This window comes from Cavia porcellus, unplaced genomic scaffold (genome assembly GCF_034190915.1).
Source record: "Cavia porcellus strain 051 isolate PalLab524CR breed Dunkin Hartley unplaced genomic scaffold, mCavPor4.1 scaffold_8, whole genome shotgun sequence".
NCBI lineage: Eukaryota > Metazoa > Chordata > Mammalia > Rodentia > Caviidae > Cavia > Cavia porcellus.
Window position 1 is genome coordinate 10,706,076 of NW_026947491.1, and position 23,267 is coordinate 10,729,342.

The 23,267-nt window shown below is 43.9% G+C and overlaps 1 pseudogene; it reads right to left on the reverse strand.

Annotated features, from left to right (window-relative positions):
- Positions 1-23,267, reverse strand: part of LOC100719074 (NBAS subunit of NRZ tethering complex-like) — a 228,700-nt pseudogene that overhangs the window by 149,001 nt on the left and 56,432 nt on the right.

Genomic DNA, 23,267 nt, shown 5'->3' on the forward strand with positions numbered 1-23,267 from the left:
GAGGGAAGTGCTGACACCTTGATTAAGGTAACGCACAGGAACCGGGAGGACTGCCTGAGGACCAAAGTTCTCAATGGGAACAGAAGAGGTCGCCAGGAGACTGAAAGTACAGGGAGGCACCAGTACCGGATAAGACCCACGGCCAGCCAGCAGGGTCAGCTGTCAGGTGGCACCTCCCACGGCACAGGCAGTGCTGAGCCCAACCTGCCTGCTTTCTATCCACCTTTCAGACATCCAAAACCCAGCTCTCACCATCACAGGCCAGGTCAATGTATTTAACTGTCATGCAAAGTTCTGTTTTTGTGTGGTTGAATTTATATTAAATTTACCTTTCATATAACTAATGTATAAAGCAGAAGAAGATTTTACTTAGTTTTATTAACAGCTTTTTTTTTTTGTCTCTTTTATCAGTACCAGGGATTAAACTCACGACCACACACTTGCAAGGCAGGCGCTTATGCCGCTGAGCTAAATCCCCAGCCCTTATTAACAGTTTTTAACATGCCTTAGTTGTTCACAACCCTGACAGCAATTCGTGGTATTTAACCACACACCTGAATCATTGTGCAATTTTACACTCCGTCCAAAGTGACTGTGAGCTGACTGTATAGCCTCGTGTGGCCTGGCCAAGCACTGACATGCTTTTCTCATCCCATAATCCACAATTAGGCTATCACATTAATTTTTTGGAAATTAGTTCTGAAGATAGAACATAATATCTATGATTCTCACATTGTGCTAAAGAAGAAAGTATTGCTAAGTATTTTCTCCAAAGGACACTGTGAGTCTTCATATATCGCTAGGAAAACAGCTGCTCTCTTGAGACTGTGCCCACTTCACTCTGAATCCCTGGGGTCTGTGTGGCTGCTCTCTGCTACCCAGCTCTAGACAGTGACCAGGATCTCACCTGGCTCTGGCCAGTGCGCTGTACAGGGCGCTCACCCCGTTTCTGAGGACCATGGTTTATCTATCTAAACTATAGAGAACTGACTTGGTTTTCTCCAAAGACAATTTTCACCATTGAGATATCTCAAGATCCTACACACTTTCCTGTGGTTTTGGGAAACCAATGCAAAGTGTTCTTGGCTACCACCCAAAAGTTTGGCTTAAAAAAGAAAAGTCACCCCTGACCAGACCTTGAATGAGTCCTCAGAGTGCATTCAGTAGCCTCTGCTCCATCACTAATCCCTGTTCTCTGAGATGAAGTCAACCCTGGCTTCCACTTACAAGGCCCTCAGTGGGCAGAGCAGCCAGCACTCGGAAGGAAGTATCTTTGTTTTTAAGAGTTCCAGGATTGGAACCAACACCACAAGATAACCAAGGTACCAAGGGAGGCATCAGCCCCAGGGCCCCGGTTTACTAGTGGAAGAGCCAAGATCTGAACCCAGCCACTCTAGGGCTCAGCACACCCTGTCTCTGTGAGTCATGCGGGACTCAAGACCTGAGGTTATGGATCTAATCAAGGGACAGGACTGCTGGAAACCAGGTGTGGTCTTAGGAATCAGCACGAACAATTGTGAGAAGGATTCCTGAAGAGCAAAACCACAGTCAACCGAGTCTCTGTACCCATCCAGGCTGACTGATCTGCAGGAACAACCACTGAAGTTAAGGCAGTATTATTAAGTGTATTAAAAATACGCAGAAAATCAGAAGCCAAAGCGTATGTGTGAAAAAGGATTCTGGACTTTTCTTGCACATATTTGCCCAGTGAGATCCAAAGCAACATAAAAGCTCTGAGGCAAAAGATACACCAACGAAAGTAAGAAGAAATTCACCCCTAACTTCATCCCTTGAAGTCACGCCCCTAAACTGCCAGCAGCGCAGCCGGCATCCAGGACCCCACATGGCATTCTGAGTCACAGTGGTGACAGAAGGCCTCACCTGGCCAGCGTGGCGCTCGATCTCCTTGGCCCTGCTCTGATACCAGTCTATCGCCTCTGCCACCGCCAGCTGCGCAGTCCGGAACCCCAGCAACTCAGGCTGGGCAGCATACAGGAACTCGCCTTTATCCTGTAGGCTCGGCTCCACGGCCGCCCTGCAACAGAGGGAACAGTTAACAACCAACTCAAAGGCTGCAAAACATGTATGCAATTCTAAGAGAAAGGCAAAGACAGAGAGGGGGACAGAAAGAGACCACGGTCACACAGTGCTGTCACTGGGTGCCCTTCTCACCATCCCGCAAGGGGCAGATGCTTAGGCTGCACGCTACCAACCTGCACTCCGCCTCTTCACACCAATCTTGAGCTCTGTGTTTCCGCTCACGCCAAGGAACAATCACCAAGGAATCACCACGATGACTTGAATGTAAAAGAGAATAAACAAACATTTGAAATTCACATTTCTCAGTTTCACAAGAAATATGTAACAATATCTCCTGGCCCTCAGCACCAAGATTCCTGCCTATCGTGCAGTAAGTGCCACAGGACACAGCTTACAGTGACAGTGTGTGTGGTGCAAAACACCTTACTGCTGATCTCCAACCACAGAAAGGTTCAAACGGTAAAAAAAATTCTTCAAAGAAAGTATCTGGCAAAGGATTTAAAACCTGGTATGGCTGTGAGCCCATTTCACACATTTAGAAACATTTACCAAGAGCTTCACATGACACACACGGTCCCTGGCCCAGAACCTCACGGTCCAGAGCGGGATCATCCAACAAGCTTCGCCCAGTCACAGAAACGTGTGTCTGTAGTGTACCACATGGTGACCACTCGCCAGACATGCATGTGCCAGCCACTCAGAAGACACACGAGCTGGGAAAGGACGCTGCGTCTTGGTTCATGTTAAATGATCAGCGCAGACACTGAGGATGGGCAATGACAGAGGGCTGCAAAGCATCATGAAGAGGTGAACAAAAAATCTGAAAGGGGGGCTGGGGATTTAGCTCAGCGACAAAAGCGCCTGCCTTGCAAGCAGGCAGTCGTGAGTTCGATCCCTGGTACCGATAAAAACGAAAAAGACAAAAAAAAAAAAATCTGAAAGGATGAAGACAAGCCCTGATGGAATACAGCTGGAAGTAAATGTAAAAGAAAGGGGAAGAAAACCCAGCATGTAACTCAGCACAGCAACGCAACACATCTTCCAGAGCACCACGGTCTCCGGCATGGGCCTTTCTACCATGCAGGGTCTAAACTCGACTTCACAGGGCTTTTAGCTCCAATATCCAGGAATCCGGAGGGCAACTGAATCGTACTGAGCTAAGAATAAACACAAAACATCTAAAAACAAACTTCATTGCCTTGCTCTTACAGCTCAACAGAACACTGTCTCTCATTTGCCTGAGCATCCATAGGGGATTTTCTGAAAATGTATCAACTATTAGGTTATGAAACATGCTTTGCACAAACATCATTCATAAACACACAAATATTATGTTGGCAGGAAGATTGGGCCTCATGTGAAGAGAGACAGGAGACCATTGGATGGTTGGAATGGAGAAGCGGGACACCTGCAGGCTGGCAGGGCCGTAGCAACTGGTTAATCGACAGCATCGCCCTGCGGTGACGCGGGCTGCAGCAAATCCTCTCCAGGCCAGGCTCCTGTTACTCCGATAAGGTAAGAAGGACACTGTGCCATTCACTGACCTCCTGCTTTTCAGCTAGCAAAGCATGTACCAGGTACAACTCACAGGGCTTTCGGCTCGCATTTTTGAAATTATGAATCATCTGAAATGATTTAGAATGATTGCCACAATCACAGTACTTCATTTGTCACCAAATAAAATAACTATTTTATTTTCTTCCATGTCAATAACGAATATTTTATGGCAAAGCACTGGAATGAAAAGTAAAATAGTAACATGCTGATACAACAGTGAGATTGTTCACTCTTCCAAACTAACAACAAATTAGAACAATGAGTCGAGAACAGGGAAAAAATAAACCTAGCAAGGTGTCATGCTTTTTCTAATTAGAGCAAACACGATTCTTTTTTTTTTTTTCACTTTTTTTTCTTTTTTCTTTTTATGGGTACCAGGGATCAAACTCACGACCGCCTGCTTGCAAGGCAGGTGCTTATGCCGCTGAGCTAAATCCCCAGCCCCTAAGCAAACACAATTCTTTAATGTACACAGTGTTATAAAAATCTCCCAAGATGAGATCTGCATTTTCAATACAGATTACGTACTAGACACAAGAAGTATCACTGAAATGATTAGTAATGGTATGAGCTCTTCAGCAAAATATAGTTAGTTGGAAACTAGAGTCTACGAAGTGGTAAAGCTTTATTATTTTCACAACAGAAATGGATAAGAAGAGAAATTCTCTGGCAGTGATTCAAGTTATAAGGTTATAAGGTAAATCAACTGCCCTACTCAAATGTGTTGTGCTGAGAATTTAACTTAAATGCATATTGAAGTTCTGCCTTTCTGGCATAAATTTTCTACTGTTTTTTGTTTTGTTTGGTTTGTTTTTTTTATTTAAAAGGCAAAAGAGAAAAAAACAAAACAAAATAGTGTAAGGGTACAAGTAATACAGAACTACAAAAATCTGACCACTCAGATCCATGAGTTATGAGATAAAGGATGCGAAGGCCCAGGTCCCCTCCAGCCCGGAGACCCTGTTGACCACCCGAGAAGTATCAGAGTTCCCAGCGGAGGCCAGCAGCAGCAGTAGCAGTAGCGCAGCCTCTCACCTCTGATTTGAATTCATCTTTATCCAGTGTAGAAAGAGTTGTGGTAGCATAAAGAGAAGCAGGCAGGTGAAATTGGCTTTCATGCACCAGAAGACCAGCAATTCCTGAATGCAGAGATTGGGGTCACTCACAGCACCCAAGTTCAGAAGCTGCCGAAGGCTGGGCAGGCCACAGTGTGGCACAGGCTCTAGGCACCTGATTTCTCAGCTCTCAGCAAGAGAAGAAGAAAGCAGAAAAGGCTGCACAGAGACCTTTCCATCCCCGTGTTCAATTTGCACAACCAGCCCTGCCCATGGCTCAGCAAGGGATAGGAACTACCGCGGACCACACACAAGACAGGTTACACACTATGAATAGAAGCAACATAACTTCTTTTAAAAAGTACCTTTCTCATAACTCCGGCAGCACAACCAGCAGGCCACATTCCCTTCCTCACACAAAGCACCCCCAGAAGCTGTGGGCAGGACATGCTCGTGGTCGGGACGGTGTCCCTGTGACCACAGGCTAAAGGGCAGCCATGTGTGTGAGGCCCAGCACGCAGGAAGTCAGCAAGAGCCAGGGGCTCTCAGAAGCAGCCTTCCCCCCAGCTGGTGGCCCCATCACCTGAAAATGAACACCAACTCAAAAGGGGAACTATTTCCAAAAGTATCTTGCAGTTCATGCATCTTCGAGGGCCCAGCTCCGAGAAGCATAAATGACAGCAGCCTTAACAATGGGTTAATAGAGCAGCTGCACCTTGGACCTCGGTTCCTTAGGGTGCTGGCAGGATGTGCATTCCCAGAATCCCGAGCCTCCCATTTGCCTGACCACTGTGCCTCTTCTGAGCCACCACCCAGCATGTGCTGCTGCTGGCGGGCCACAGCAGCTGGCTCTGTCCACACTTAGCCTGGGGTCCAAGGTGGGAGGTGAAGAGGGGAGCAAGGAGGAGACAGGCACTGCACTGGAGGAAATGACTGACTGCACTGACAGGTGAAAGAACCATGCTAAAAGGATCAGCAGAACAAAAAGCATGAAAAAATGAGTAACTAATGGGAGATCTCACAGAAGATCTGATTATGTCTAAAGCATTTACTGTGGCTTTTTCAATAATCTAAATTATAAGAGGATGGACACATTACTATTAAATCCTATTGTTCTTACTCCAATTAAAGAAAGAGGGAAAAAACTTATTTTTCACAATGGATTTAAAGATAAACGCAACTTAAAGACTCATGACATCAGAGACCTAAAGTTTTTCTTAATGTCAAATCCCAAAACAATGATTTAATAGCTTTATCTTATAATACTCTCTGCTGTGAGACTAAAGTGCTTCCTGTAATTTAAATATCTCCCCAAGGAAGATACCCCTAGTAACCCCAGGGCATTCAAAGACAGCACAGCATTAGACACTGGGAAACTGTTCCCAAACCATTTCTGAAATTCCAGGTTAAAGCGAAATGTTCAAACAATCACCAGAAAACAATATAAATGCATTCAAATCTAAGGAGAAACTACCTTTGAAAAGCACTATGACAGGCAGCAATCCATTTCTGTAGACTAGCAATTTAGCTGAAAAAATCAGCTCTATTCAGAACAGATCTGCTTTGTAAGAAGGCAGAAAACAATAGACAATTTTTATTCTGAAACATTCCTATAAAATATATTTACATATCACAAGATCTAAAATTCTTTGAAGAGCCAGGGATACAGCTTGGTGGTACAGTGCCTTCCTGGCAAGCCTGAAGTCATGAGTTCAGTCCCCAGTACTAAAAATAAATAAGACTTAAAAGTAAATATGTAAAATTATTTGAAGATGAAAAAAGTATCTGATAGTTTTTCTTTCTTTTATCAGTTTTTTTTTTAGTACTAACAGTAATGCAAAATAAGAAATGTATACCACGTATGTGGAACATACTGACTTTCAACACTAAATAAAGGTGAGTTCCAAGGCTGGCTTCATCTATATACACTAGCATGCTACTAAACCTCTGTATACCCTGCCTTCAGAAGAGCAGAGATCACAGAAAATGATTTGGAAACCGGATAGAAATATGTGTCAGATAGCTGGCGATCACTCTGTGCATACTGTTCATTAGCACGTAAGCCTAAACTCATATGGGGTGGGGGAAGCCAGGCAAGAGTGAGGGAGGCACGATTCCATTTCCACCCGAGCACATGTGTCTCTGGGCACAGTGTTGGCACAGCGACTGTTCCACCTCCGACCCAACCCCTGCATCCTTACCGGCTCCAGCAGGTGTCACAGATACGGGTTTACCTGCCACTAAAATGATACAATGTGAATAGGCAAGAGAGGAACTGTCAACTCCCTTTACAGACGCGCAAACCGGAAACCAAAAAAGACAGATCAGGCAGTTAATAATGGAGCCACGTTCACCAGGGGCGCGCTCACTGCTACGTACAAATGGTCTCACAGATGGAGACCTCGACTTTGTGACTGACCCACTCACCGCATGCTCTGCATGCCCCCTTCTCGTAAGAGCCCTTCCAGCCTGGCACACACAGCCTCCCCATCTCTGAACTACGCAATGGGGAAAATACATTCTGCTGCCATTCCCGCCTCCAGAAAACCACGAGGGGAAATACTGGCCATGACATCTACACCGACTGCCACCGCTGCAACTCAACTATCCAGCAGTCTTAAAATGAAAAAAAGGAAGCAGGTGTTTAACAGCAGTGGGGCTTCAATTTCCTATTTGTCTTTGTGTCTCTGGAATTTCAAAAGGAAGACAGGTTGCTGAGCACTGTAGGACACAGACACTCCGTGTCCCCATACTGTGGGAACTACAGTTCAATGCCTCAGAGACAGGACAAGCTCAAATTAACACTGACCAGAACACAGTATGTACTGAATACACAGCAGGAAACAGAGGCCAGAGGCTTTTAAAAAAAGTAGATTTTGTCCATTAAGTTAAGGTGATCCTGTTAAAGGCAAACACATTTTCACCTCAGGATTTAAAAAAATAAGTTGAAAATAATTACATTACCGGGGGAAAATTAAGTAGATCACATTAAATTACTGTTTATTTAAATTTAAGGTGTTCAGCATGAAACAAAAAGGTTCTATAGCTTCAGAAGAAGGTAAAATGTGGTGGAAGGGAGTCATGTACCGAGCTTTGGGCAGCAGCGCAGCATACTCATGCAGGGAAGTGGTCTCCGGGAAGTTGGAGAGAATTGCCAGGCGGTGAGGAAGCAGGTCAGCGCCGTGGTAGGTAAACAGAATCTCCAGGGCTTGTACATTGCTCTGCTGTGTAAGAAGCAACCCGAATCTCAGCAACACGGGCCAAGTCTATATGACAACATTCAAACCTTACTTTTTATGTAGTTCTGATATGGCATACTTAGAAACCCTGAGTTTTGATTTCATCTTAGCACATATACTTTTAATCTAATGTTACAAAAATTATTTATTTTGAAAACTCTGACTGATAAATAAAATCTTTAAAAATGTAACTCCATTTTCTCCAGATTTCTTAGTATGACAATTTAGTATGACAGTGCAACAGTACACGCGTGCATAACACTGGCTGTACAGCTCCAAGAGTCAGAGAGCATTAGTAACGATCACTGTTCTGTTTACAGAAATTACCCGAGCATAAGTTCTTGCTGAGAGAACAATATTCTGCCTCCTGAAGGCCTTAAAGAACTCAGCATCGTATCTCTGTTCGGAAGCAAGAGGCACTGCTAGGATTTCCTGAGGAGAAACAGATTTAATGAATAGACCTTTAATGAAGGGTGACAAGAAAACATTAAAAACCTTTACAACTAGACCTTATAAATAAGCTCTGAGTTAATGAATTTCAGCTATCAGTGGTTAAGTAAAGTACACAACTGTACTCTTGTCATCATTTTATTTTACTTTGTTTTGTACCAGGAATCAAACTCAGGACCTTGTGTTTGTTAGGCAGCCACTTTTGCCATTGAGCCATAACCCCAGTCCTTGCTATGATTTTAAAAGGGATCCTACTTGTAAGTGCTAATATTTTTTTAATCTAGAAGTAAATGAAACAGGCAGTAGAAATTAACTACCACCTTGGTGGACAACCAACTCTAACCCCCTTGTAGAAACAAGTAGGCCACAGCTATCCAAGGCCAAGCATAGGAGCACCTCCCATCTCTACACACGGACTTTGGGTTAATTTTACACCATTTCAGGTTCTGTAAAATGCAGACTGAGCCACTCATTCATTCCCCAAATATCTGCTAGTGTCCACTATATGCAAGGGACACTGTGACAGGTGTTGGCGACTCCCTGACCTGCACATTTTCCTTGCTTATTCCTTTTCTCCAAGTAGCTTGAAATCCAGCAGGAACACAAACCAACTGTTTAAAAATAATCTTTAAAAAGAAAACAGCTGTTGCTAGAAATATAATGTCACTGAGGTTATTTTTCAAAGTCTTCATCAGTTACAGGCACATACTCAAGTGTTTATGGGTAAAATTATAGGATTTCTGGGATTCACTTTAAAGTAACTGAAAGAAAAGACAGAAGTGGAAAGTTGGGGATAAAAAATAAGATTAGGAAATGGGTCAAGCTGAGCAAGAGTACATCAAAGGTTATCAGCTTGTTATTTATACTTTTAAGGATGCTTGGAAGATTTCACAATAAAAACATTTTTTAAAAAACCACTGATAGGACAACAAAACTCAAATCCATATTAGCACGGTTCTCTCCTAACCGCATCACCTTAACCTCCCTAGGAGACTTCCTTTTGTGGTCTCCTTACGAACTTCTGCACGGCGCTTTAAGGTTTTCCAGACCTCTGCTGTCCTTTTCTGCCAGCTGCAGCCTCATCGGAAAGCCCAGCTTTCCTATGCCCTAGGCAGCCCCTGGATGGCCGCACACAACAGTGGCAAACCTGCTTGCACCTGCACCTGCGCCCACACCTGCATGCTCTTCCTCCTTCCCAACAAGAACAAGAAAGCATCTCTGCACCCAGAAACATCTCCAACCTCCACCCATGCTTTCCATTTTTATTCCATTTCTTGTTTTTTTACTTGCTTTTTTGTTTTGTTTTGGTTTTTTTTTTTTTTTTTTTTTTTTTTTGAGACAGGGTTTCACTGTATAGTTCAGCTGGGCTCGAATTTGTATGATCCTCTTGCCACAGCCTCCAGAGTGCTGGGATTACAGCTATGTGCCACCATGCCAGTCTCTGTTGTTGATTTTTGTAACCCTGTGAAGTATCTCTTTGTTCTACTCTATAAAATCCTCCTTGCCCTCTACTGGCTCATTTTCATCAGCACACCAATAATTCTTCTATCATCAAACCCACAACCACTCTCTCCATCCTCACTTTCATGCTTTCCCCTACTCACTACACCACTGATGAAAATTCAACCTGCTTCCTTCTGCCAGAGGAGCCCTCTGCAAATGCACCAGACTCTCCTAACCGCATCTCTCCTGCCCTTGTTCTGTGTCCCATCTGTGGCCCGACACACAGACTCTTCTTTCACACCACCGGCCCTAACAAGAGGTCTGATGTCAGTTCTTCTTCCTATTTATTTGGGCAAACTATGCACCTTCTCTAAGCCTCATTCCCCAATCCATAAAACTGGGAAGACAATAGCCACTGCCTCGAAGCACTGCCAGGACATAAGTTAGGCTAAGTCCATGAGATAGTGACTGACAGACCCAAGGTGCGACTGACAAATGCAGTGAATGGTTAAATTTGTGAACAATTTATTACGCTGAAAGGCACACTATCAAGAGTAAGTGTGTTCATGGCAAAGGAAAGGGTTTTGAATTACTTGCAATAAATTTTTAAATTTAGGCACTCACTGTATTGTGTGATCAAATCTCATGGATCAAACATATGTGGCAATTTCAGTTTAATAAACACATAACAGTGTTCCTTCATCATCAGCCTTAGTCACCAGATCTGGCACTGTGTGACTCCCGGCTCTTCCCCAGAATCACAATGACCGTGAAAGGGAAACATTTTAAATCCATTCAGGACATGAAGGCAGCCAGGACAACACAACTAAAGACCCTCAGGAAAGAAGACTCCAGAACTGCTACAGAGAGTGTCAAGCATGATGGGATGAGGGGGTTCCAAGTAAGGGAAAAGGAGCTGAAAGGGCTTTGTGGCAGAGTGCAATAAGTTTTTAATAGTCACTGTAATTTTTTATCACATCAGGTAACAGCTAAGAGTCCTCAACAGAAGTGTGGGTACTTCTCTAATGGACAGTTCCTTCAACAAATATGTTCCCCTCTCCACCAGTGAGTCGGGCAGCAGTCTGAGCTCTGCAGGAGCAAAGAAGACGGAGCCCTAACTTAGGGAGAGTCCTGGCCAAGCCTCCAGCCCTGAAACCCTGGCTGCCTCAAGAACCAGCTGTAAAGGGACATGCAGCATAGACTTCTCAAACACTCCCCGCCCCGGGGGGAGACTTCACGTACACTAGGAAAACTGCTCATATCACCGCTCTGCCATGAGCAATGGGAGGCACGTAGCACAGAGAAAGCACCTCAGTAAATCCACTGAACTTCATCTTTACGTCCTTGCTCACCGATAATTAAATAAGCCATGCTCTGCATTTCTACCACTAACTAGCTAGCCACTGCAACTCAGCATTTCCACCACAACATCGTAACAGCCAGATCCATCCCAAATCATCTATTTTCCAAATGTTTTCTTAATTTCCCTAAGAAAAATGGCTTCATCAAATACTTTAAATGTCACTCCTATGATGTAGTAACAAATGTACACTCTACGGCCATGTGAGGAATAGCAATCAATAAACCAAGGTGACACACAGAAATAACAGCCTGTGCCTACACAGACCTCTGAACTGCATGGCGTGCTTAGAAGACACTGCCTCAAACTGTCAGGAGACACAGACAAAGTTAGGGGACATGCTTAAGATGTTATCACCATCCAACAGCCCAACTAGCTGCATCTGCAAATCAAAGCATCGGGAATTCTTCCTAACTCGTTTGCATCAAACGATATATGCCATTACCAATGCTTTCTAACAGCCACAGTAACAGCTTTCTCAGAATTTGGTTAGAAAATATTTTAGCTACATTAGCAGGGTGAGGAACCAGGTCAGAGTTCTAAATGTCTGTTATTGTTGGCATGAGCACCATACAACACAGCCGGAGTCTATCGAGTGTCCATGGTCCCCTACACTGGTGCCAGGCACCACACGTTCTGCCCCTGGAAGGAGCCATTCTTCAGCCTGGATGAGGAGATGATGTGTGTGCAAAGCCAAGCACAGTAGTCAGAAACTTCTTTCAGGCCTGGAGCCTCACGCAGAAAAAATGATCTATGCCTTGGGCACACCCTGAAACGTGTGTGTGTGTGTCCCCCCCATCCCCAAGGCTAATAGCACATGGAGGGCTCTGGCTGCACAGGCACCACAAGCTGCCCAACATGGGCAACAGTGTTGCATCCCTAGAGATGCCGATGTGAAGTTGCTCGAGCTTAGTCACAGGCTAGAACAATTGAGAGTATGCATGGGAAGCCTGTTAAAGCTCACTGTGTACTAAAGTTAGCACTGTAGCCAGCTGGGTACCTGTACCTTAAAGTAAAGTATGAAATAAAAGTAAACAGGGCTGCAAGTCTAAGCATAGACGCACTGAAATGGCTAAAGCCTTTTTACTCCCCAACCTCACCAAACAACTTCCCACATTTCAGTATCAGATTTTTATAACTAGTACCAAGAGAACTTGCTTCTGTGAAAAATTAATTCCCCCCACATAAATAGCATTAAAGACCAAGAATATAAGATACTAGGGCAGCCACAAGATCTATAACAACAGACCCAATGAAGATGCTGATCTGATTAAAGCCACTCCTCACCTTGTATGTTGCAAGTCGATCTAAGAAAGTCAGTAATTTCAGCCGACAGCGGCAAAGCTCCTTCTGTTCCAGGCTCCACCTGTTCAGATAACCACATTGAACCACTTACACTTACAGAGAAGAACATTTCTCCGGGAGCAAAATCCAAGGGAAAACAGTTACTACCCTGCAGAGCCCAGAGTTCTTGGTACAGCAGACAAAAGCACAAAGGTAAAACAACACCCCACGCATTTCAGTCTCTGAAATAAGTCACAGGCATCATCATCAGAAGAGAACATAGTGAAACCACCAGTTATTTCAGGGGATCTACCAAGTCGGCAGGAACAGATGGCTTACTCAGAGAAACTCAAGAGTTTAAGCAGCTCGTGTCTCTCCCTGGACACCTTCTCCTTCCGCTGCTGGGCAGGCTCCTCTAAGGTGGGTGACAGCACCTCACAGGCAACAGTGCCAATGTCCACGTCCCCAGGCAGTGTAAACCTGCAGCAGCAAAAGAAAATGCAAATCCACTCTGATTTGCTTTTATAGTTTCACGAAAAGTTGCTTTCTCATATTTCAGGTGATTTACTTGCAACTTACTTTCCAGTTAATTATTAACTAATTATAAAGCTATTAAATGGCTTTCTAGCTCATTGTTTAAAAAAAAAAATTCCCATTGCAAGCAAAACTGATTTATACATTAAATCCATAGTAGAGATAGGAAAAAGTCATCCATAACAGTCAGAGATTTTAAGTCAAGAAAATGCAACCATTAAGAAACACATGAGGTGCGGTCTTCAGCCAGTATGTAGCAGAGACAGTGCTGCCCACAGAACTCGAAATCTGATTGTTCCAATTTATGATTTTTTTTTTTTTTTGGTCTTTTTCATTTTTATCGGTACCAGGGATCGAACTCACAACTGCCTGCTTGCAAGGCAGGCGCTTATGCCGCTGAGCTAAATCCCCAGCCCCTCCAATTTATGATATTAAAATGGTAGTGAATGTTGGCCTTCCGGAAGTCAGTCATACCTGCTGACATGCAAGACTGCTGCCACCACGCTGGCTCTGGTCATGTCACTGTACTGCCACTAGTATCAAAAAGGGGCACACAAATGGTGCTTAGAGGCTTTGGAGGCACTTTCATATGACATACAGCACCTCTCCCAAGGGAGAGGCAGCAGGCAGAGGCCAGCCAGTGGCACCCACCTGGCAGCAGGACAGGCCTGCTTAGCATCCTAATCCTGCCTCTGAAATGGCCCTGCTTCAGCCAGCAAGGACAGAACCTGGGTCCCCGCAACATCCAGTCAAAAGGTGAACACGCTGAGCACACAGGAAGAAATCTGCTCCCTCAGGTCACAAAGGGATGTTTCCCAGCATGACAGCTCCCAAGCACCTGGTCCTGGTGCAAAGCCTCTATCACCCACCTGCCACTGTCCGCTCCACTGCCCAAGGCAAGCAGGGCCTCCAGGTTGGTGCCTTTCAAGCCATACTGCAGCAGCTCCTGGGCTGCCTCCACGGTCTCAGGAACACGCTCCAAACACCCATGGAGCATCCATGCGTGCTTCTTTATTTTACTCTAGAAAAAAGGAAAATGAAAGCAGAGGCGTTTAAGCATCATGGCATCTTACAGCACCTGACAACAGCTGTCCAGAGGACAAAGCTGTCCCCAAGGCAGCCAGCCCATCACAAGATGCCAACACCCACCCAAGCCCAAGCTGATGTCTAATCAAGTACAGCCATTCTCATGGCCACCACACACCAGGGCTGGTAGCCGGGCTCCCTGCAGCGCTCATCTGCCAACAGAATGTTCACCGGGCATCTGCTATACACCAGACCTCAACCAGAAGAGGTAGCATAGTGCACAAGATGGCTTGCAGTCAGCTGCACACATCCTGCACACTATCCCTGAATCTGTACTCTTGGTTTTGTCTCATCTTCTTTATTCTTTTTAGAGGGAGGTGTTTGATTTCTTGGTTTTTTGACACTGTCATACTGTGTAGTTCAGACTGGCCTCAAACTCACAGCAACCCTCCTGCTTTAGCCTCCCCAATACTGAGATTATAGGTGTGCACCACAACGCCTGGCCCTTTACCCTCTTTAAGAATGTCTTCCAAGCATACACACACAAACAGAATAGAGAAATCCCAAAAAGCCTAACGATGCATACCAAGGTCCTAGAAAGACAAGAATAATCTAAATCTGAAACTCATAGAAAGAAACAAATAATAAAGGTCAGAGTAGAAATCAATGAAGTTGAGTCTTAAAAATAATGCAAAGGCTCAAGGCATAGAGTTGGCTCTCTGAAAGGATGGCGAGGGTTCTGAGGCTGAAGGGTCAATAGGAAGGGGCAAGCAGGGGCAGTGAGAGGCTCCAGACTCCATGTGCACGGGATGCCCATGGAGAACGCCATCACGGCACCTGGCAGACACAGCTGAGGGGGAGGGGCCCTTCCTCTCTCCTTTCGCAGAAGCCTAGACCGAATCTCAGCCTCCGGTCTGAACACCTGCCTGGAAGCCTTCCTTCCCCTCTCTGGGTCTACACTGCCCACGACCTGACCAAGCTCCCAAAGTTTCGTCTGCAATCTCCTTGCCTTGATCTCTACACATTTAAGTGTGAAGTTTGTCTCATCAGAAAGATTCTCAGCTCTTCCACAGCGAAGACTGTGCTTATGCCTCTCCTGTCCCTCTTCACAGTCACTGGCCTGTGCTCTTACTCCTAACTGCCTATTTAGTTCATCGAATTCAATGTGCCCCCAATTGAAACTTCTTGCTGTCTCTCCTGGCAGCTCTCAGCTCCTTCAGGAGCCCATACTGTCCTTCACTGTGTTTCATGAAATGCTGTGCACTGAGGACATGCACTTAGCTCACTGTCCTAGATGATTATGCAAGTCTGGCACAACAGTCTGTGTTTTCCCTTTCCCCACAACCCCCCTGCTTCCTTTGCCCTAGCATAACAACCAACCATTTGTTATTGTTGATACACTGTGTCAACTTGAGAACTTCAGAAGTTTAACTGAGACTCAGCAGGGAGCCAGGGCTCTTAATTTGTAAATATCCCCCTCTGTGCAAAGGAGGGCCAGGACATGTTGTGAGTGCTACACCTGCCCTGAAGGTGGGATGGTGGTAACCTGTGTACGATATAAGGTGGAACCACTTCCTCACTTCCCTTTTCTCTCGCAGCTACACTTCCCACTGAGGCTCAGGGGTACCCTGGGTGGACTGCTTCCCGGGAATCCCGTGGGCAGCCTGGCCAGCCAGTGAGCAGCAATCTTCCTGCTGGCCCGGCTCCTGCGTCCTGAGCCTTGAGCAGCAGCTGGGTTCCTGTGGCAGTCCCGGGGGTTTTCTCAGCCATAAGTTCCACTCATGGTACCCTGGCAGTAGGCAACTCACTACCCTTCCCATCTCTGACTGCAACCTGGGAAACTGTGGCTGGGCCTGGCTGGGCCTGGCTGGACACAACCCCGACACACCATGAAAAGCCTGGGCCAAGCTCAGTCTGTCAATAACTGTCCAAACAGCTTTAGCTACAAAGTCAGGCTGCAGAGCAATAGCTCCTGACAAAAGCATGTTCCCAGATGAGCACAAGCTCTTGCATCTGTGAAGTCCTCACCACAGAACTCGTAGAACAAAACCCAAGCCAAAAGACGCAACATTACCAGGTAATTCTGAATAGAGGCAACATTGACAGCTGACTTCCTCCACTGCCGCTGGTAGACGAGGTCCGTATCCGGGCCATAGGTGTGAGCCAAAGACAAGGCTTCCTCATACTCTTCGCTCTCAATCTTTAGACAAAACACACAGGAGTGTCATATGGCTCAGGGAGCCACAGGGCCACCACGTGACACGACAGATGAGTTCACACTCAGCACTCATGAACTCCTGTGTGCACTATGGCATCCACAGCTCACACGCACTGAGGAGTAGATGAATCAGCGCTCACTTAACACTGTCAGACGAGGGATCTGTGGAGAAAGCTCTTGCTCAGAGTCCAATAACAGCAAACTAGTGCCAGGAGTGCCTCGAGCCCTACGGGAAAGGCACAGACAACGGGCACCAAGGCAGTGGCAGTGCTGGCTTCCCAAGAAAGCCCCCAACTAGGAAGCAGACCTGCCCTCACCATCTGAACCTGAACAGGCTGCTATGCTTGACACAGGTAAGGGGACTGCCTAAGGACAGACAGATAATCTGCCAGCGTGAATTCTTCTTTGCTCCTGTTTTGATTTTGATTACTCAGGTGCAAACTCCAGCATCAGTTTCAAAAGCGCTGTGATATTAGGGTGTCTACCGCATCAGTAACCACACATCCTCGTTAATGCCTCCTCATCCCCATAAAGACACTGCCTCACCTTCCTCTGGAACAGCTCCTCGGGGGTGGTGGCACGCAGGCTCACCAGACGATAGTGTTTTGTAATGGTCCGAGGCCGCTTCCGCGGAGGCGCGAATCGCTCCATCTCCCTCACCAGGTAAAGGCCCTGCTTTATGTAACCAAAGTAGCGAGCCTTGGCCGACATTCCATGCTCGGAGTCGGAATCCTCTTCCCCGTCATCTTCATCTCCTGCTCTCACCTCCAAACGAGGGCGCTTGGGTGCAAGTTTAATCTCACACTGGATAGACAAGAAAAATGTGAAATGAACAGGGAGGAGCTAACGTCAGCCTCTCAGAGTTCATGACAACAGCATTTTTAATTCTCCTGTGCTTCGCCTCATGCCTTGTGACTCATGCTGGAAACCAAAAGGAACTCTGAAATGAAGGTCCATACAGAGCTCCAGAAACATGCACTAAAGGGTCAGCTCCACGACTCCAAAATCAAAACCTACTAAGCAACAGTCTTAGTAGGTTACAACCAGCCTGAAAATATTACCTGTAACAGTCCTGACAAAGCAGCCCAGAATGTGAATTTCTGATACCTTTGAAATTGCTATATTTGCTGCAGAAAAATAAAATGATGCTTTTCATCTATCTGGGGAATGGATGTGCAAGGATTTATTTGCTTTTCCAAGAATAGCAGACGGCTAACCACGTCACCAAGTTCTCCCAGTCTGAATGCCTGGCTGCTGGAGATAACTTGCACACCAGGATTACCACAGCCAGCTCAGAGTACTGAGCCACTTCTCCTTAAAGAGCACCTTTAGACTCGGTGACAAACTCGACAAAAAAGTATTTGTCAGTCTATGTTGCTGAAATAAAAGCTACAGAGGATTTTATGAAAGGCAAAAACTTTAAAAGACCAAAGCATAACCTAAAAACCAGCCGCTATTTTCAAGCCTTCTGTCACAATAAACGAGTTTTTCTTCCCACAAGAACCAAAAAGTATCACAGTTTAAGAAAATGAACAGGAGGCAACACCTGAAACAGGGCACACCAGCCCACATTTTAAGATAACTAATCTAGGGAGAAAATCTATCATTTCAGTAAAAGAAATGCTTTTTCTTCATTTTCTTACAATGCAATTTTTTTCAAAATTCACCACACAATGAAATTTTTCTTTTTAAGTTGTTAAATTTTTCTTTTTAACCCATTCCAATCAGAGATTTTCGTTTTCAAAGACAGGATCAGATCATGAGACAACTAAAATAAGTGAGCTACTTAGATCTGGGAGCAAATGCATTTACTCTCAAGGAGAAAGCCTTACCTCCAGACTTAAAAATCCCCCATCATGGGCAGCAGTGACCTGGGGCGATGGTTCAAACCACTCACAAGATCTTCCCAGCAAATTCTTCAAAGTTTTCACAGAGGAAACTGTGACAGTCCTGGAGGACCGAGCCAGAGTCACAGCACCATCTGCCCACCAACTGACATCTATCAGTGGGTAAAAGGACTCTTTATCTAATGGAAGAAAAGTCAGGCATTTAAATAAAGACAGCACATTTAACATAACGATCAACTTAGTCCAAACTCACCCTACTATTTCGGCCCTAAAGCTATCTAAAATAATGAGACAAAATAAAACTGAAGTAATCACTCAAATTTTTATTTAGGAAAGAGGCACAAAATGGCACAGGAATTCTCTGAAAGAATATCCAAGTGCTGGCAATTAGAGTCAAAGTACAAAGCTCTAGGGACACAGAGGTAAACGCAGTCCTCCTCCTCGCAAAAACAACAAAAAATCCGGAAAAGGTATTTATTCAGGGAAGACACATGTCACCATGTTCAAGTTGGTAAGTTAAAATCAGGTGTGTATGAACTGCGCATACACAAAGGTTACAAAAGGTTTTAGGAACTGAATATCAGTCACCTTCAGACAAACAATGAGAGAAATTACATCTTCTAAAAAAAATAACACAGCTATGTAACAGCTGACAGGGCTGAGTTCCTCCCAACCATTTAACTTACAAAGAAAAGCTATTCAAGATCAATAAAGAATTTTTAGAGATTAAAATGAATTACAGTACCCCAAACTGAAAAATTCAACAGGAAACACTGTAATATTTATCATAATTTTACTGCACTTTTTTTTTACCTTAGCTGCCCTACAAAGGGTGCATAATGGTTCACAGACAATGCATACAATAAACTATAAATTTTAAAATACATTTAAACTAAGGAGAAAGATATTTTTGCATTGCAACTTAGTACCATGAAAATAACTCATTATTTTAAAAAAAACGAACACCATAACACCATTTTCTCCCAACAAAAGCCAAGCTAATTCATATAAATGAGCAATTTCCAGAGCATATTAATGCTCCTGGGCTTACATCCCTGAAAGTAGGAAGGAAGAGGAGAGTCATTTAATTTCATTTCAGCTTCCGCTTTGAGAAATTACTACTTTTCACAAAAGTCTTCCTGAATATTTCGGATGACCATTTAACAAAAGCAGATAGCTCAAAGTATGGAACATGATATACATGACAATAATCAATATTTTCAGTGCTTTTTAAATTCAAATTTTAAAATACAATGTATATTTTGAAATTTGTGACTATCACTGATTTCATAGGAGACACAGAAAAACTCAGGGAAATTTAACTTTGATGGTTTCACCTAAAATAATGTGATCCTGGGGCTGGGGAGGTAGCTCAGCAGTAAATAGACTTCCTAGCATACAATGGGCTAGGATTTAACTCCTAGCTTCAAAAAAGAAAGAAGGAAGGGGAGAAGAGGGGAGAAACGAAAAAAAGAAAAATGACCCCTTCATCAAAATTAGAAAATTAAAGCTAGGCCTGTAATCCCAGCACTCAGGAGGCCGAGGCAGGAGGATCGCTGCAAGTTCAAGACCAGCCTGAGCTACAAAGTGAGCCCAAGGCCAGCCTGAACTACATAGCAAGACCATCTCAAAAAGACAAAAAAAAAAAAAAATTAAAATACTCAAAATAACCCTTTGTAAGCCTGAAGTTTTTATTTATTGGTTATAACTAATTAAATGACAATTTATTTAAGTGCAAATCTTTATTCTTCCTATTTATAAAGATTAAATGACTTCTGAACATGGTGGACACACCTATAATCTGAGCACTCAGGAGGCTGAGGCAGGAGGATTGCTGCAAGTTCAAGGCCAGCATGAGCTACAAAGTGAATTCAAGGCCAGGACTGCATAGCGAAACCCTCTCTCAAAAAGACAACAAAACAATAAAATGAGTGCATTTTGAAAGCACAGCATTTCACAAATGAAGATAAACTTTTTAACCTGCCCTACCAGCCTAACTCTAACCTCCTCCCACCCAGAGAAAACTTCACCAGGTCCCCTGTGATGATTCTCTTGCAGCTAGCTCCCTTGGGCACATGCTCTAAATTCTAACCTCCACGTGCTACCTCAGAGCTGGCCCCATGGGATCTGCCTCAGCCTTGGGAAAGCTCTAAAATCAGAACCCTGGCTCTATTCCTAGTTCTGGCCCTGTGAACTCTAAGTTCTTCTTCTAAAGTAAAGCAAAAGTATCTGGGAGACTTTTTATATCATCTAAAGGACACCTCATATAAGAGAAGTCCCTTAAGGTTTTAATGATTGTATTTCTTACAACTCACCTTTTATTTTTTTTCTCTTCTCAATTGACAGCCTCCAATCTGGATTAAGGTCATCATAGCCTGGCTAAATATGAAAACATGCAGTGACTTCTTGGGTCAGCTAAATAAGAAAACTGTGGCAAAATCATCAAGACTTGTGGAATTTTTAAAATAACAGCACAAAAAAATAAAAAATAAAAAAAATAAAATAACAGCACACACAGTTGATACATTCCAATGATCTCTACCTTTCAACTAATGGAAATCTTCCTCACTATACCAGTCTAGAAAAGCATTTGCACTTAAAAAATTTTTCAGAGCAGCAATTACAATTCAATTTTAGAAAGAAAATAACAGGTACAAGAACAATAAATTCACAACTAGACAGTTAATACAAATGTAAGAAGGGTGCAGAAAAAATTCATTTTATGCACACACACACCCCACAGCAGGCAGCTGTGTGGTTATGAACCAGCATGGGCTATGCACACCAAGCTTTCCTCCGTGTAAACTGAGCAACACTGCACACTCAGAGCCTCAACAAGCCAACTTGCATTCTACCTTCAACTTTCTATGACTGAAGCTTTACTATATAAAACACATACAACATACACTTTTCAAATTGAATTCATTTACACTCTAACCTTGCCCAATGTAGGGTTATATTCATCTTTTAGAAAAACAAGCATATGACAATATCTCTCCAATTTTGTACAGCGATAGAGGTTAAACCATTGCCAGACACCCCCGGGCTTAATGTTCCTTACTTCATCTCCAGAGCTGAAAGACTATGAGGAAAGACCAGTAAAAAAACTGAATATTTAGTTGAAATCTTAACTCTAAAAAAGACAACACAGGGCTGGGGATTTAGCTCAGCAGCATAAGCGCCTGCCTTGCAAGCAGGCAGTCGTGAGTTCGATCCCCGGTACCGATAAAAAGGAAAAAGACAAAAAAAAAAAAAAAAAAAAGACAACACAAAACAATAAAAAAGGGTCACCAATAGGGTTGCTGTACTTTGTAACAACTTACTACATATTTTATAAAAAAACTACAAGAGACGAGTTCACAGGTTCTCAACACTGAAGTGGCAAATATTCAGGGAGCTAGGATATGATAAATTTGATCACTGTACACTACATGCATGTACTAAAGTTTCACACCATAACTAACGTATCCTATACATATATACAATTACTATCAACTACAAATACTTAACATGTTATACAAAGAAATACATTTGAAAACAAACAGAGAGGAGACCAAGATGGTGGAGCAGTAAACAGCACAGAAAACAGCCTCTTTGAGAGCAGCCATCCAGACGCTGGAATATAGCATCATAAGGAAAACAAGGAGGAGGAATGTGGGTCCACTGAATCCAGGAAAAATCTGAAGGGCAAACTAAAGCTCACAGAAAGAATGAAAAGAAACACTTCCACCACGAAAAAGGTGGCAGCTGGTAACACCTTCTGCTTGAGACAGAACTCAGCATGAGAGGAACGGTTTGAACCTGCAGACACACAGTCATGGTGAGAGTGATGCTGGCAACCCCAGAAACCTCTGTAGAGAGATGCAGCAGTGGACATGGAGGACCGCACTGGCTGGCTCTCTCCCATGGGAGACAGCAATTGGCCGGGAGCTCTTGGAGATGGGCCAGCTGAGCTCAGAACCCAGAACTGCTGCCAGCTCCATCTAGCAGAGCCTAGCTAGGCTCAGACTCTCAGTAATTGCTCAGACAGCAGTGAACACAATGTGTCTGGTCTCAGGACAGGCCTGCTGAGATTACCCGCTAACCTGCCAAAAAGCTACTGCTGGCTTGCTGGGAGAGATCAGCATGATTCCGGACTCTGTCTTCACAGGCTGTCTATTAGTGAAATCTGAGAAAATCCTGAAAGTAGATCGTTTGTTTTTCTTTTCATGTTTTTTTCCTCTTTCTCCTTCACTGTTTTGTATGAGTGAACGGGAGTTCCTAACTTCTTTGTGGGTGTGGTTCTGTTCTGTTCTTGCTTTTATCTCTTCCATCTTTTTTCCTTTAGTCTTCACCCTCCAACTTTACTTGTAATCTCTTCCTCCCACTTCTCTATTCTCTCCTTAATGCATCTTAAATTTAATGCCCAAGGCCAAAATTGACACATGAAGGTCTTATATACTGCATGTAACTTTCTGGTTTTACATTTTGTGATATAATCACAAGTCTAGTCCATACAGTTAAAAGTGGCAAATTAAGGGTGAGCTCAGTCTGTTGTTTTCTAGGCTGTGTTGATGCTACTGGTACCACTATAGCCAAAACTGACATGGTTGGTCCTGGTATTCCATGACTGAGATTAACTAAGGGTCACAGAAAATACAGTGCCACAGTGCCACAGAACCCGAGACTAGGCCAAACAAGCAACAACTTCATCCCCAACAAACTGAAGCGGTAAGATCTTCTAACAGATCCAAAACCCAAAACCAGCTACACCTAGAAGATACCTCAGAGACGTAGTCATCACCTAACGGTCCTAAATACTACCAAAAAAGCAACCCATCATAGGTAACTTACAAACATCATGCCAGGAATTAAAAGAGGAAAAGAGGGGCTGGGGATTTAGCTCAGCGGCATAAGCACCTGCCTGGCAAGCAGGCAGGCGTGAGTTCAATCCCCGATACCGAAAAAAAGGAGAAAGACAAAAAAAAAAAAAAAAAAAAGAGAGAGAGAGAGAAAAGAAATGAAAAGACAACTAAACAAAATACAACTCCAGGCATCCAGTTCACCAAAGGCAAATCCAGGGGACAATGAGGTAGGACAGTATGAAAATCTGCCACGGGGCATCCCTAAAGTAGTAAAAACAAAGCAACTGAATGAGGCTCTGGAAAAAACGAAATCAGAAATAATCTCTCAGATAACTACAGAGATTACCAAAATACACACTATGCTTAATAA